The sequence below is a fragment of the Podarcis liolepis genome, assembly GCF_965112155.1.
Source record: "Podarcis liolepis genome assembly, chromosome: W".
NCBI lineage: Eukaryota > Metazoa > Chordata > Lepidosauria > Squamata > Lacertidae > Podarcis > Podarcis liolepis.
This window is the reverse complement of record NC_139568.1, coordinates 9,648,489-9,665,127: the sequence shown is the minus strand read 5'-3', so window position 1 is coordinate 9,665,127 and position 16,639 is coordinate 9,648,489. Positions and strand designations below refer to the sequence as shown.

The 16,639-nt window shown below is 43.2% G+C and overlaps 2 long non-coding RNA genes and 1 pseudogene across 3 annotated transcripts in view; all 3 read right to left on the bottom strand.

Moving 5' to 3' along the window:
* LOC310697839 (inositol polyphosphate 5-phosphatase OCRL-like) overlaps window positions 1-16,639 on the bottom strand; it is a 728,228-nt pseudogene that overhangs the window by 249,519 nt on the left and 462,070 nt on the right. The gene's annotated exons all lie outside the window — the stretch shown is intronic.
* The window catches only part of LOC310697717, a 471,107-nt gene that overhangs the window by 150,420 nt on the left and 304,048 nt on the right, over window positions 1-16,639 (bottom strand). The gene's annotated exons all lie outside the window — the stretch shown is intronic.
* On the bottom strand, window positions 15,435-16,332 carry LOC310697758. The gene is made up of 2 exons (XR_014521200.1): window positions 15,981-16,332; window positions 15,435-15,941 (listed from the first exon to the last, which is right to left on the bottom strand). It is a non-coding gene; the product is annotated as an uncharacterized lncRNA (long non-coding RNA).

Below are 16,639 nucleotides of genomic sequence, written 5' to 3'. Positions count from 1 at the left end.
GAAACCCATCTATTTCTAAAGGTGTCAGATTTTTCCCCAAAACCTTGGTTTTTTGCTTATTCAACTTAAATCCCGCCACCCGACCAAACACATGTATTAACTCTAAAGCTCTTTTTGTACTAGATTCTGGCTCCTGTAATGTTAATACCAAGTCATCTGCGAAGGCTTTCAGTTTGTATTGTTTCACTCCGACCTGTATTCCTTGCACCAACCGGTCCTCCCTAATCAAATTCAGAAGAACCTCCAGGACTGAAATAAATAACAGAGGAGAGAGAGGACACCCCTGTCGTGTCCCTTTTTCAATTTTGAACTCTTCCGTCACAACATTGTTCACTATCAATTTAGCCTTTTGCTCTGAATAGATTGCTTCAATACTATTTTGAAACACCCGTCCCACTCCCATCCCTTCCAAATTTTTCTTCATGAACTTCCAAGAAATGTTGTCAAAGGCCTTCTCTGCATCAATGAAGATTAAAGCTGCTTTCGTGTTGATATTGGTCTGCAATAACTCCAAAATGTCAATAATGTTCCTGGTATTATCAAACAAATGTCTGCCTGGGAGAAAGCCTGCCTGGTCTTTGTGAATTACTTCGTTTAATACTTTTTAAAATCTACTTGCCAAAATGTCAGCAAAAATTTTGTAATCCACATTCAGGAGTGAGATGGGACGGTAGTTCTTGAGTCTTTTCAGATTCCAGTTTTGGTATCAATGTTATGAAAGCTTCTTTCCACGATTCTGGTGCCCCTTTCCCCTCCACAATCTGGTTACATACCTCCATTAATGGTTGGGTCAAAAAGTCTTTTAGTGTCTTGTAATACTTGGAGGTAAGTCCATCTGGGCCTGGGGATTTACCTAATTGCATGTTCTGAATGGCACCCTCAATTTCCTGTTGTGATATTCTGTAATTCAGGGTTGTCCGTTGCTCTTGGGATAGTTTTTGTAATCCATTAATTTTTAAAAATTGGTCTATCTCAGTCTCTTCCTGGGGCCCTTGCGTAAACAATTTTTTGAAATATCTCTGGAAACACTTTCTAATTTCTTCTGGTTTCTGAATGTTTTCTCCTTCAACCTCCAGATTGGTAACATAATTCAATTTTTGTCTCTTTTTCAACTGCCATGCTAGCAGCTTCCCACACTTATTCGCGGATTCAAATGATCTTTGTTTCATTTGTTTAATTTTCCATTCAACTTCTTGGTTTATCAATTTCGCATATTGTGCTTGATGGAATTTAATTTCTCTTAAAACTTCTTTTGATTTTGGATTAAGTCTCAACTTTTTCTCTCCGTCTCTTATCTTCTCTAATATCTTATCCTTTTTTCCATTCCAGAGTTTTTTCTTAATCGTGTTCTGTTGTATCAGAAACCCTCTCATAACTGCTTTACTTGCGTCCCAGATTGTTCTCCTTTCCACCGAGGTGTTCCAATTTATTTCAAAGTAGTCTTTCAAAGTTTTTTGGGCCTTCTTCACAATCTCCTGATCTCTAAACAGGGTGTCATTCATTTTCCATCTGAAGGAACCGGCTGGAGTAGGTCTCAATTCCATTTTCAAAGCGTTATGGTCGGAGCAGGTTTTGGGGCAGATTTCTATTTTTTTAGTCTTAGGTGCCAGTCCTCTAGTTGTCCATATTTGGTCGATTCTTGTCCATGACAGGTGGGCCTCAGAAAAGAATGTTCCTTCTTTGCCTAGGGGGTTCTTTGTCCTCCAAATGTCTATCAGGTCCATACTGTCTGTTAGTTCAAAAAAGGTTTTCGGTAGTCTGCCATCTTTAGTCAAATTTTGATTTTCTGACTTGTCCATGTGGGTGGAGACCACCCCATTCATATCTCCCATCATAATGATGTTAGTATAGTCCATGTAATCCAGCATTATCTCATGCAGCTTCTTGTAAAATTCCGATTTCCCCTCATTTGGTGCATAAATTCCTACTATCAGAAATTTTTCTCCTTGTGTTTGTATTTCAATCGCCAAGATTCTTCCTTGCTCATCTTTAAACAAAAATTTTGGTGACAGGTTCTCCTTTGCATAAATCACTACGCCTCTTTTCTTAACTTTGTCAGATGAAATAAATTCTTGGCCTAGTCTTTTGTTGATTAATACTTTCCTATGGAGCCTAGTCACGTGTGTCTCTTGCAAACAAATAATGTCCAGTTGTTCTTTCCTCAATATATGAAAAATCCTTCTTCTTTTGTCCGGGGAATTTGCACCATGAATATTCCAACTAAGTAGCTGCAGAGTCATCCTGAATTAATTTGTCAGTCCTAATAGGGATGCGACTCCCTTGTCGTCCAAGTCCGGAGGTGGAACAAGTGTTGAATCAGATGGAGGTGGTGGCCAAGCTCCTGCCACTCCTTTCCGAAGGTCCTCCCCGTGGTCGTTCAAAAACTTTTCTTGATCCTCTGCTGTTCTGATTTTTACCTTTTTACCTTTGAAATTAAAAGATAGTCCTTGAGGGAATTCCCACCTATAGGGAATTGTGTTGTTTCTCAGTAGTCCTGCTAGATCCTTGTATATAGCTCTTAAGTCCAGAAGTTGTTTCGGTACGTCTCTGTAGATTTCTGCTTTCTTACCTTGAATCACCAGTGAGTTTTTAAAATGTAGGCCGAGTATGTTATCTCTTTCTTGCCTAGATCTCAAAATGATCAGTCAATCTCTAGATTTGTCCTTCCTCACCACTCTTCCCAGTCTGAAGGCGGTGACAATTTTAAAATCCTTATCTTCTGCTATGCCGCAGAACTTTGATATTTCTGCTGTCAGAAAGCCAATCAAATCTTCTTGTTCAAGTTCTGGTATATTTCTCAGCCTGAGGTTGCTTTCCCGATTTTTCAATTCGACCATAGACAGATAGGCTTGTTGTTCATTAATTTGCCTGCTCAGTGGCTTTACTTCCCTTCTTACTTCCTCAACCTTCTTATTAGCCTGTTCTGCTTTTTGATTCGCCTCTTCAGCCAGTTTGCGGTACTCTGCCATTGTTGTTTGAATATTCCCAATTGCTTGTGTATTTTGAGAGACTTGATCAGTCAATTTGTTGATAGTGGCTGTCACTTGGTCAAATTTTGTCGCCTGTTCATCAGCTTTTTTGCTTAAAGCTGCCAGTTGTTCCAAAATTTCTTTAGAAACTGGATCAAGTCCTCCTGAGGCCATGTCCCCTGGAACTGGCTGTTTGGCTTCTCCTTCTTGCAAGCTTAGGACAGTTGGGACAGATGATCTGCGTGGCTGCACAGTCAGAGTTGATTGCAACAGTTCAGATTGTTTTGCTCTTGATTTGGCAGCCCTTGTCTTTGCTGAGCCACTCATTCCCCAGCTGTCTATGTATCAAGGTCAAATTGCAAGTCCCATGGGAAAGACAGCCCAGAATATAAACATCCAGACAGAAGATTAACGAAACAGCAAGCAGTTCTCAGAGAATAAATATTCCACAATCCTGTAGGGGGAGCTCCCAATAGTTAGAAGAAGGGAGAAAACTTTCCACCATTAAATTCCCAGAGGATCCAAAAAAGAGAGAAAAGGGGAGGAAAAACCCTTCAATGTCCCTTTAAACTTGCAGAGCTTTACCCAAGTTAAAAACAAAGTCTCAACAGTGGTGAATGCAACAGTTCCTTATTTGTATCCCACCGTTAAACTCAAATGTAGCACATGCTTTAGATACAGTTTCCACAAATTGATGGTACTTTTGTAACCTGGCTGTCCGTGAACTGGTCTCTTAAAACTTGTAATCCACCAAGAAAAGGCACAGTTCTTGTCCAATTCTAGTCAACTTACACGGGAACAGTCTTTTTACTTCTAAATAACGAGTTCCGAACTTGCACAGTATAAATCAATTTCTTTTAAAAGTTCCCCTTTCAGCGCTTCAGCTTACCAGGTTCTTCGCTTTGAACTTTAAGCAGAGTCGGGAGACGGACTTCCTTTTGACGTCTCCCGTTTTCAGCCGAATTCAGAAATTTAAATCCCAAATCTTGTAGTTCTTACTCACGGGTATGTTGTTCAGAATCAGATGTTCAAAGAAGAAAGGTCAGCGCTCATCAGCAGCAGCCGCGCGGCTTCACTTCCGCGGAAAGAGCGATGAACTCACAGCACCGCTACCCCTTTCACGTTCCGGAGCCCCTTACGGGGTCCCTTCTTCGTTTCCAGGGTCGCTCTTGGTGCCCGCCGAGTCCCACGACCACAGGCTCACTCTACCTGTGGGTTTTCTTAACGGGTCTCCGCTCTGCCGCAGCGGACGACCCTTTTCCGCGGAGCCCCTCTTCACTACGCGAAGAGGACCGCCATTGCCGTTTCGCGCCGCCTCCGGAAGTGCACCAGTTTAAGACCCTAGCCTTGCTCCACCTCTTCCTCCGTTCTTTCCTCCTCTCCTCTAGGTCCGCCTGTCAGCTGGGGTCTCGCCCATCCTAGACTCTTCTGACGCTGAGTCCCCTGATTCTTCTCCCTGCCTCCGGCAGGCTTTAGGACCTGGTTCCCAATCCGGGCTTTCTGCTGTCCCGCGCGCCTGTACATTTGAACTTGGTGCGCGCGCCCAGCCGGCAACCTTCCTTCTGACCGTTACACTGCTCCTGTCACTGCTTCCCCCTTCGGGGAGGCTAGCTGGACTTGACCTCCCCTCCGTTCCCCCACTCTCCGATAGAGGCGTGGTCAGTCTCGGCTCATCTTCTCTCCCTGCTGGAGGAGACGCTGGCTCTGACACCTGGGACCCTTCCCCCCCACTACGCTCTGGTGGGGAAGCTGGTCCTGATCTCCAGCTGCTGCTTTGGGAGTCCCCGCTGGCCCCCCTTGCCCTAACCATCGGCGCCTCCTTCTGGGAATCTTCTGATTCACTGGAAAGGCTCATGGAATCTCTCGGGTCACTGCTATATCCCCCTACGCTGCCCTCTGATTCTTCCCCTTCGCTCTCCATTTCCTCTCTCCCCTGTGCCTCTGTTCCTGAGGCCCTGACAGATGTGTAAGGGTTTTCCCTCCAATCTGGCATTCTTGAGGTTGCAGAAACGGTTTAAGGACCCTGTTGCCCGTGGCCCCCACAATTGTTACTGCTTGGTTGCATTTTGCTTTTAACGGCTTCGTGAGCACCGAAAATTGCGCCCCAGTGTCTATCATGAAATTTACTAAGCGGCTCCCCAGTTTAACCGAGACCATGGGCTCTTGGGAGCCTAAAGAAAGAGTTGAGCCCGGTCTGTCCTATGCATTCTCATTTTCATATTCCTCCAATTGTGCTAATCCAACAAAATCTCTGCTACTTCCTCTGTTCCTCACATATCTTCCTGCTTGCATCCTTCCTCGCTGCGATCCACGTCCACGTTCCCTCTGTTCCCTGAATCCACCTTCTCCCTCTGTTTCCCTTGCATCAGGGCACTCCTGTTTCCAATGACCTTCCTTCCTGCAAATTGCACACTGATTCCTTCCCAATGGCAGTCCCCTTCCTCTTCCTCTTTCTCGTGCCCTATTTGAACCTCTCCCTTGGGCACCTGTATCAAATGCTGAGCCTTGGCTGATGGCTGCAGCCAAAAACACTGCCTTTTGCTTCATTTCCCGAACTCTGTCCTTCTTAACCTCATTTTCCCTGTTCAAGAAAACCTTTTGAGCGATTGCTAGGAGCTGGTCCATTTGCAATGTTTCAAAAGCGTCTAACTTTTGTAATTTCCTCTATGTCTGTAGCACTCTGAGCCACAAATGCTGCATTAACCATTTGCTTACTTTCTGGGGCTTCTGGATCAAAGGGGGTATAAATCCTATATGCCTCCATTAAGCGTTCCAAAAAATGGGAGGGAGATTCATCACTAAGTTGAACAATCTCAGCGACCTTAGAAATATTTGTAGGCTTCCTGGCAGCACCCTTTATTGCCTTTATAACTTCCTGCCGATAATTGTCCAAGGCGTCCTTATCCCTTTCAGGGTCCCACCCTGGATCTGAAAGTGGATATCTGGCACGGACCCAAGCATCTGGATTATTTTCAGAATTTGGCACCTGGGTTTTGAGATTGTTGTCTGCAGTGGTATCTATTCTTCTCCTTTCCTCAGAGGTGAAAAGGGTCAACAAAAGATGCCTGCAATCTTGCCATGTAGGCAGATGGGTTACCATAATGGAAGCAACTAAATCCAGCATGGCCTGAGGTTTTTCTGAAAAGGGTACCGTATGTGTTTTCCAATTCAATAAATCTGTTGTTGTAAAAGGGACATATTGGAGTGTGACCGCCCTTGCAGGCCAAGGACCAGTTGGTGTCCCATTCGCATCTACAGGCCATGGCTCTTGGGGCCCTAAGACAGCCCTTAGGGGAAGCACCAGCGCTGGTGCCCCCTTGTTATTTCGTAAGTAATAGCCTCCTTTAGAAAACCTAGGCGAGGCCGGGCTTTGAGATGTGCTAGGCAAACCAGTTTCTCTCATTTTCAGGACCAATTTCTGTCCAGAATCTGTAATAGCCTCCATCAGTTTCCATAATTTTGAACTGTCCTGGCTTTCTGGGGTTTTCAATGAATTAATTTGTTCTCCCCATGCTCCAGACATTTGAAATGTGCTGGTTCCTCCTTCCGCTCCCTCTGTCTGTGTCTGCCAGGCTGACATGTCCTGGTTGAATTTTTCCTCGGGAGGGGAGGGTAACGTGCTTTGATCTAAAGGTGCAGTTTGGTTTGGCTGGGAAGGCAAATCTGGAAGGCTAGGCACATCCAGCGATGCTTGAGAAGGTGGGGCAGCCCGTAAAGCACCGTTTGTGGCTTGCAGAGAATTATATATAGCTGGCTGAGATTGGCTGGGCATAGGGATCTGTTGGGTTTGTCCTGCCCTTATATTTAGACTTGGCAATACTTGTCCTGAAGGCGGCTGTATCGCTTGATTTCTGTTGCTATAATTGTATGGCAGGGGAGGGATTCCCTCCTCCTCTGGAGGTCCAACATAAATTTTCCTGTCAGTTGCAGAAGAATTTATGGGTTTCCTGGCTTCCTGCCTTACAGCGAAAATCTCACAGCTGCTACCACTTCCCCTTTTCATCCTGAGCCAGTCCGGATTTTTCAAACATATAGCAGTCCATTTATTGATATAATACTCCTCCTTATATAGACCCGGTCTTTGCATTATTGAGTCCATAACTGCTTGACATAATTCGATTTTGAAGGTTCCCTCTCATGGCCAATTTTTAACCTGGACGGGCCAAATCTGTTGGCAATATTTCTTTAAAACCTCCTTACTCGGTCTGACCTCTCCTGGTTCTTCTGGAAAAACTCTTTTAAAATTCTCTATCATACATTCTAGGGGTGTACAGGCTTGAACTTTTTTTGAACATTTCCCCCCCCCCCCATTGTCCTTTGCAAAAAGCTTTCCCTTTTCACCAGGCAAAACGCTTTCAGCTAGGCAGCTTCAAAAATAGGACAAGGAAAAACCACAGCACACTTCCCCTTCACTTTCCTAAAGCCCTTCTCCCTTACTCACAATCCTCTTTCCTTCAAACACTCTTCCTTTTTTAACACAGTCCTTACTCATTCAACCACAAGTCCCGGGACACTCTTTCATTCTGGCACACACACACACAGCCCTTTTCGCCCCCCTTTGCCTGCGGCGAACAACTTGGCAGAGAATCACACACACACACAGCGTTTTTTTCTTTTTTTCTTTCTCACCCCCCCCCAGCCTTTTTCTGCAGAACCTTTGCCTCCCTTAGCTGACCCAGCTTCTCCTCCCTTTCCATTTCGGAATCCTTTTTCCCTTTAATGGGAGGTTACTAGTGGGTCGCTCAGAGTGGTGATCAAGCACTCATTTTTATCTCAACTCACCGTGAGTTCCTTTCGTGGCGCGCCTTTCCTGTTGGCTCACATTCAGATTCTCCCTCGGTCCTTGCCTCCGTCTTGCCGGGAGTCCGCGCCGAAAGCGATTGCCCCCTTCCTTCGGAAATGATGTCCGATTGGCGCCTGGAGCGAAACAAGGTCCCCCGACGCGTCCCCCCGCCCAAGAACTGGGCAGGCTCTTTTTGCGTAAAAAAATACCCTACTGGCCTGTATGATCCGAGCATGGCACCAAATGAAGCACGTGAAAGTTAGTGGGTACTTGCTAGGTGCAAAATAAGGATCAGGCATACTCAGCAATGGAGAATAAGAAGGTGAGGTTTATTGCCAGGCAATAAGGACCCAGTCTGGAATCTCTTCCAAAAGGAACTGGGACCCCGATAGACAGAAATCCAGAGGTCTTTATACCTGAGCAAATCACAGCAAATCATAGATCATGAGACAACCATGAGGGATTCACAATATTGTCAGCGAGAATCAGCCAATCAGCAAGCTGTTGTCACGCTACCAGCTCCTGGTCAAGCACTGGTCAAGCACAGGGTTCTAGTTCTGCTTTCCGATGCTTGCAGTGACGCTCAGTCTAACCTCTCCCCTAGTTATGACAGGACAGGGAGTTTTGGAGATTTTGTGGTTTTGCTCTTCCTGTTCTGTGGATTAATTTAGCCTGTATCTGAGGGGAATTTGTACCAGAATCTCTGATTCACGTCTTCCCCTTGTCCAGGGTACACGGATGTTTGTAGGGGAAAGGTCGGTTCCTAACTTTGCTGTTCCAAGCAGTTTGCAGTCAGCTAAGGCACAGTTTCCCTTTGATTCAAAATGGATTATAAAATACTGTAATCCTTGATTATGTGTAAGCATATATGAATATATGTTGAATATATCGATTACTGATAACTGATTATATGGATAGCATAGGGGTAGCCCTTCTTCTTTGCCTCAAAAGCACCCTAGCTCAGCTGAAGGAGCACTTTGACATGAAGGATCTTGGTGAGGTATCCAACTATCTTTCTCTGCAGGTGGAGAAGGACCAAGCAGGTAATTTTCTGGTACACCAAACACAGAAAATTGCTGATGTATTAACCAGGTTGAATTTGGTTGACGCAAACCCAGCAGACACACCAATGGTGACAGGTTACCAGGTAGACAGTACTGCTGAAGCGTTTTCTGACACAACGCTGTACAGATGCATTCTAGGCAAGTTGAATTTCATTGCTAGATGCTCAAGACCTGACATAGCTGTAAGCTGTAACCTGCTTAGCAGACATGCCAACAATCCTACGGTTCAGGATTGGAAAGCTCTGAAGCGCATAGCCCGCTATTTGAAAGGGACTATGCACTACAGGCTGAGGTTCATCAGTCAGAAGACTGGAGGTCTTGAAATCTTTGCTGATGCAAGTTTTGGAAGTGACACCACAGATGGTACGAGCACTTCTGGAGTATGCTACATGTACAGCCACTGCCTGTTTGACTGGTTGTGAAAGAAGCAGACAACAGTGAGCCTAAGTTCCTGTGAAGCAGAACTCAATGCTCTGTCATTTTCACTCATGGATTGTGAATGGTTGATGCAACTGTTTAAGGACATCAGGGTGTCTGTGAAATGTCCTGTACAAGTGTATCAAGACAATAGATCGTGTTTGGCTTTGCTGAACTCAGAGAGTTGCAAGCAAAGGGCCAAGTACTTGCAGATTAAGCTACATCGTGCAAGGGAGTGTATTCAGAAAGGACTCATTCAGGTGTCCTACATGCCAGGAAATGAAATTCCTGCTGATCTGTTGTCTAAGGTTGTTAACAGGGAACAACTTAAGGTTTATGTACAAAGGTTGCAATTGGGTTGAACCACAGGTACTACAGGTTACACGGAAAGGGGGAGGATGTTAGGATATTTCCGTTCCACCTTAAAAGGGAGCAGGATGTTTGTGTCACAGCCTGCGTATTTCCTGTTCACAGGATGTTTATGTTTGCTGTTGCTTTCGTTTCTCTCTTTCTGTTGGAGACACTGACGCAGAACAGTCATGTCTTTCTTTGTTCTGATCAACGCTGAATAAAGTCTGTAGATAATGCTCACCTGAGTGCGACTTCTGGCTGTGCTCTTATCTGCTGTTAAGAGTGTGCACGAGCCCTGGAATGTGGCAAGGTATTTTCAGGAAACTCGTGTTGCTAATCGCTACAGGAGATTGATGGATCGTCCGGCACACGGCTTGGGGCCATGATGGACTTTATCTCCCTGGGAGTATCCCAACATGCAGGAGCAGCGTGTATTCAGAACAGTGGAGAATGGAAGCCTAGGGATTTAACAGAGCCAAAACCTGCCCACTCCTTGCACCGGAAGTCATTGGCCAAGGAGGAGCTCTGTGGAAAGGGGCCTGGTTGTTGGTCAGGGCCTGCCCAGATTCGAGGAGGTGCCACATAGCAGGCAACTAAAAACCCTGAATAGACGATAGCCCTGGCCAGGGCAGGTGTTACCCCTGTGAGGAAGAGGGAGCTGACGGGCTTGTGGTCGCTCCTTTTCTTTTTTTTAAAAAAAAGATATTTATTAAAAGTTTTTAAGATATAACAAGAAAAAAGAAAAATAAACATACAAAATAAAAAACAGTTAAAAACACACATTAATTTTCAATAACATAACTTCCATACACTTATTTCCTCCGACCTCCTCATACCTCCCTTCTTTGTATTCCAGTTCGATTTGTTAGTTCAGCAAATCCTTACCATTAAACTTTTACCCATTTGTAAAACCTTTTTTTTTCCGTATCTCCTAGAGCATTACAGCTGGAAACCCCTTAGTTTCTATCCAACATCCTTCTAACATTCATTAATTTTACAATATTTCTGTAAATAGTCTTTAAATTTCTTCCAGTCTTTTTTCACCAACTCTTCTCCCTGGTCTCGGATTCTGCCAGTCATTTCTACCAATTCCATGTAGTCAATCACCTTCATCTGCCATTCTTCCAGGGTGCGTAGATCTTGTGTCTTCCAATACTTTGCAATAAGTATTCTTGCTGCTGTTGTTGCATACATAAAAAAAGTTCTGTCCTTCTTTGGCACCAATTGGCCGACAATGCCCAGGAGAAAGGCCTCTGGTTTCTTCAGGAAGGTATATTTAAATACCTTTTTCATTTCATTATAGATCATATTTATATTGTTTAGCTCCGACCTGTATACCTTTAACCAACCGGTCCCTTCTAATCATGTTTAGCAGGACCTCCAGGACCGATATGAAAAGCAGTGGGGAGATTGGGCACCCCTGTCGTGTCCCCTTTTCTATTTTAAATTCTTCCGTAACCACATTATTTGCAATTAATTTAGCCTTTTGTTCAGAGTATATTGCACCTATACCATTTTCAAAGCCTTGGCCTACCCCCATCCCATGTAGGTTCTTCTTCATAAAACTCCAAGAGATGTTGTCAAAAGCTTTCTCCGCGTCCACAAATATCAAAACTGCTTTAGTGTTTATATTCACTTCTAGTTTTTCCAAAATATCTATTATATTCCTCAAATTATCAGACATGTGTCTTCCTGGGAGAAAGCCCGCTTGGTCTTTATGGATCTCTTCCATCAATACTTTTTTCAATCTCTTGGCCAAAATGTCGGCAAAAATTTTATAATCCACATTAAGTAACGATATAGGGCGGTAGTTCTTAAGCTGAGTCTTTTCAGTCTCTGTTTTCGGTATAAGTGTGATGTACGCTTCTTTCCACGACTCTGGTGCCCTTTTCCCTTCCAGTATTTCATTGCAGACTTCTTTCAAAGGTTGCAATAACCACTCTTTCAAAGATCTGTAATATCTAGAAGTCAGCCCATCCGGTCCTGGAGATTTGCCCAATTGCATGTTTTGAATGGCACCTTCTACCTCCTGTTCAGATATTTTATGATTCAGCATTAACTTGCTTTCTTGAGAGATTTTTTGTAATCCATTTGTCTTCAAAAATTGCTCTATGTCCATTTCTTTCTGTGGCCTTTGCATGTATAATTGTTTAAAATACTTCTGGAAACGATTTTTAATCTCAGTTGGATTATGTATATTCTTTCCTTCCACTTCTAAATTTGTAATAGTGTTTAATTTTTGTCTTTTTTTCATTTGCCAGGCCAGCAATTTCCCACATTTATTAGCTGATTCAAATGTGTTTTGTCTCATTTGTTTAATTTTCCATTCTATTTCCTGATTCATTATTTCCATATATTGTACTTGATATAATTTTATTTCTCTCAAAATCTCCTGGGACTTTGGTTTTGCTCTCAATTTCTTCTCATTTTCTTTTATTTTCTCCAGAATTTTATCTTTCTTCTCATTTTGACTTCTCTTCTTTATAGCATTCTGCTGTATCAGAAACCCTCTCATAACAGCTTTGCTAGCGTCCCAGATTACTCTTTTTTCTACATTGGTGTTCATATTTATTTCGAAATAGTCTCTCAAGGTTTTTTGGGCCTTTTTATACATTTCTTCATCTCTAAATAAGGTGTCATTCATCCTCCATCTGAAAGATCCGGTTGTTATTTGTTTCATCTCCATCCTTACAGCGTTGTGGTCGGAGCAAGTTTTTGGGCAGATTTCTATTTTCCTTATCTTTGGTGCCATTCCTCTAGTTATCCATATTTGGTCAATTCTAGTCCATGTCATCTTGGCTTCAGAAAAGAAAGTTCCCTCTCTTCCCAAGGGGTTCCTTACTCTCCAAATGTCCACTAAGTCCATATTATCTGTCATCTCAAATAATGTTTTTGGTAATCTACCATCCTTGGTGACTACCTGTCTTTGTGCCTTGTCCATATTTGTAGATACTACACCATTCATGTCCCCCAACAAGATCAAATTGTAATCCAAATAATTCAATAAAGTCTCATGCAACTTTTTATAAAATTCCGATTTCCCCTCATTCGGTGCATAAATTCCTACAATCAAAAATTTCTCTCCTTGTACTTGAATTTCAATTGCCAAAAATCTTCCTTGGTCATCTTTAAAAATAAATTTCGGTGATAGTTTCTCCTTTGCATAGATCACAACTCCTCTTTTTTTAACTTTATCAGATGAAACAAACTCCTGTCCCAATCTTTTGTTAATCAATAATTTCCTGTGTGCCCTTATTAGATGTGTTTCTTGTAAACAAATCAAGTCCAATTGTTCTTTTTTTAGTAAATGAAACACACTTTTCCTCCTTCGAGGAGAGTTCAAACCGTTACAATTCCAACTTAGTAGTTGCAGGGCCATAATGGGGCTACTTAACTTTACCTCCAACTGCTCCGAGTGTCTGTTCTTGTTCTGTGGGTAGTGTCACTTTTTCTGGGCTGTGCAATCCAAAAGATAGATTTGCTATGTCTAGTATGCCTTTTGGCTCTTCTTCGGCTTCCACTTCTTTCTGTAAATCTTCCTCATGGTCTTTCAAGAACCTGTCTTTTTCATCAACTGATTTTTATCTTTATCTTTCTTCCTTTATATTTAAAGGACAGGCCTTGAGGAAATTCCCACCTGAAGAGAATTCTATTTCTTTTCAACAGGTCCACTAGATCTCCGTATTTGGACCTTAAATCCAACAGATGTTTTGGAATGTCTTTGAATATCACCACACTTGATTCGTCAATTTCCAAGGTCTTTTGATAGTGCAAATTCAAAATTTTATCTCTCTCTTCTTTTGTTCGAAAGGTAATCAAACAGTCTCTCGTCTTATTCTTAGTTAGTGAACGCATTTAGACTTGGAAGAAGACTATCTTAAATTCTGCCTTCCCCGGATCCAGTTGCCAAAAGTCTGTAAATTCCTGTGTAAGAAATTCAGCCAGTTTGTCTTGCTCCTGTTCTGGTACGGCTCTAATTCTTAAATTTCTTTGTCTGTCTTTCAATTCAATCATAGAAAATGTCACATCATGGTCCTCCAATTTCTTATATACCGGTGGAATCTTCTCTTGGGTAGCAGTTGCAATGTCTTTTGCCTCCTCAGCTGTCTTCCGAGTTGATGCAGATTCCTGTAGTAATTTTTCGATGGTCTCTGTATTTGTGTTCACCTTCTGCCCCAAATTATTAATACTTGTAGTATTTAAATCAATTTTGCTTGATGCTTCCACAACTTGTTTATTTGTCTCAGCTACTTGTTTATTTGTCTCAGCTACTTGTTTATTTGTCTCAGCTACCTGTTTGCTTAAACTTTCCAAAGATTCATTAATTTTAGCAAGTGCCTGTGCCAAAACTTCTTCCGACGACATAACTTTTGGTTTAGCCTGTGGGAGTGTGACCCCTAATGTTCCAGATGCACCAGATGTCGAAAACCTTCGCTGCGCAGTATCTGCCCGGAATTGTCTGCCAGACCTAGTAGTAGTGGGGTTTTCCTGCGACGACTCTGTCTTCCCTTTCCCATCTGCCATAACAGTCTCATAGAAATTCAAGGTCACTCCCACAGTACAACAATTGTTTTGGTATAAAATGAAATGGAATTTTCCTCTGAGCCCGTTGTTATTGTAGCAATGTCCAGCTTCCTCTAGGGGGACACAATAACAACCAGAACTTGCAACTTTTGTGAACAAAAATTACCTTTCTAAGCTCCCAATTCACTTTAAAAACAACAGTCTCAGTGCATTTAAACAGTTACTTTCAAACCAGAAGAAGTCCAGAAACACTGTATCCCTTTTACAGAGTTAGCTGTCAAAACTTTCTGCTATGCGACCCTTATCTCAAGGCAGTCCGTTCCAGATTTTAAACAATAAATTATTACTTCCTTTTCCCCTTCTTTTTTTGCAGGTATATTCAGCTCAGTCTTTTATCCCCCTCCTCTCCTGCAATCCGGAGGGGGAGAACCACTTTCAGATGTTAAGATCAGCTCTTTTTTTCCAAGCAACTTCTTTGTTTCCGCTTTAGAGTCTCTTTGCTTTGATCTATTTACAACGCAGGGAAAGCAGACTTCCTGGTTGTACCTTCCCCACTCAGTACCAAATTAAATGTCTTTCTTTGAATCTGTTTCAATCCTACTCACGGGTAGTTGTTTTCAAAAGCCAATTGTCCCAGGAAAAAGGCAGCGCTCTCCGGTAACAGCTTCGCGGCTTCACTCCACGGAAGAAGCAATCGGCTCACAGCACCACGCCACCCCCACTCCGCTCCGGAGCCCGTTGCCGAGCTCCTTTTGCAATTGGGGGGGGGCGCAAACGGTGCCCGCTGAGTCCCAAGTTCACAGGCTTCCCCCGCCTGTGATTTTTGAGGGGTCCCCGCTGCGCCGTAGTGGTAAAGACCCAGTTTCCGCGGAGCTCTGTCCCTCCAAATCAGAGGGAAGCGGCCATTACCGATGGTGCCACCCCAGAAGTCTGTGGTCGCTCCTTTTCAATTCCATGTGGCTTTGGTAGCTGAGCTGATTCACGCTGCCTCCTCTCCAGGGGATTGGCTCACACCATGCTGGCACACGGCACTTCCCACTGCAAGGAGACAGGAGAGACACCACGACTGTTGGACTGGCTGAGACAACACACAAGGCTCACACAGTCAAACTTTGGCTCCACACACGGCCTGTGATCTTGACCACGGTCAACAGCTGGAGATGATGGGGCTTGGGAGTCCAACTTCTGAAGGGGCGGACCTTGCAGGTGTGCAGGCATTTTGCCTCATGGAGAGAGTTGTTAGGAAATCATTTTTTAAAAAAAATAATATTTATTACTTTTAAACCTTACAAAAAGAAGAAAAGAAAAAAGAAAAAAGAAGAAAAAGAAAAAACAATACAGTACAATATATAATCAATACACAACACAACATTAACACATTAAACAAAACGAAAGCAAAAACAATTCAAAAACCACACATCATACCATCTCAATATCCTCTCTTTCATTCCCTTGTTTCATCGACCTCCTCTCACCTCCCTTTTTGTATTCCATTTCTATTAATTATTTCAGCAAATCCTTTCCATCTTTCTCTATTTTCTGTCATATGATTATCTTAACATATTTTAACCTTATTTTCCATTAATACTATAATACTTATTTATGCTTAATTCCTTAAAACATTTCTACTAAAGCCGTATAATTCCCTTCAAACATTTTTCTAACACTCATTAATTTTACATTATTTCCATATATGGATTTTAAACTTTTTCCAATATTCTTCCACCGTCTCTTCTCCCTGGTCTCAGATTCTGCCAGTCATTTCCGTCAATTCCATATAGTCCATCAACCTGGTGATCTTCTGTCCGAGGCTCTTAACTCTTTTCCAAGTCCCTTCTGCAGGTCTTCTTCATATTTATACATGCACTTTACTTTGTCTTCTCCTGATCTTGTTCTTATTTTCCTTCCTTTGATGCTGAAAAGTAGATCTCGGGGAAATTCCCACCTAGCAATGTTTTTATTCCTTCTTGACAAGTCAGCCAAATCTCCATAGTTAAAACTAAAATTCAAAAGATATTTCCAGTCGTATTTCAAAGTTCCTCCAAGTCTGGCGGTCCCCACCACTCCAGTCTCCTCCTGACCCAAGTCCAGGTCCCAAAGGTCAATAAATCCCTGCGTGAAGGGATCTATCCAACTTTCCTTCTCCAGTCCAAGCGGGGCTCCAATCCTCAAAGTCTGACTGTCTCTAAATTCAGTCATAAAAGGCATCAACTTATAGTCATCAAATTGCATCTGTGAGGCTGGGGCTCTCTCCCTCTCCACTTGTGCTACTTTAGGTTCCACAACAACAACTGTCAGGGAACTGACATCGGAGCAGAGGGGGGAGGCGGTGCTTCCCGATTCTGCAGAAGAAGGAACGAGTAAGGGGAGTGTGCTGGTCCCGGGGGTAAGGTACCTTGGGCGTAGCAGAGTCCACACGAAGAGGGGCAAGGTCCGAGGCACAGAGCCGGGCGGGGAACAGGTACGCTGGAACAGGAGGCTGTGCAGGGAACAGGAACACCGGATGGTCGGGAACAGGAAGCCGAGCAGGG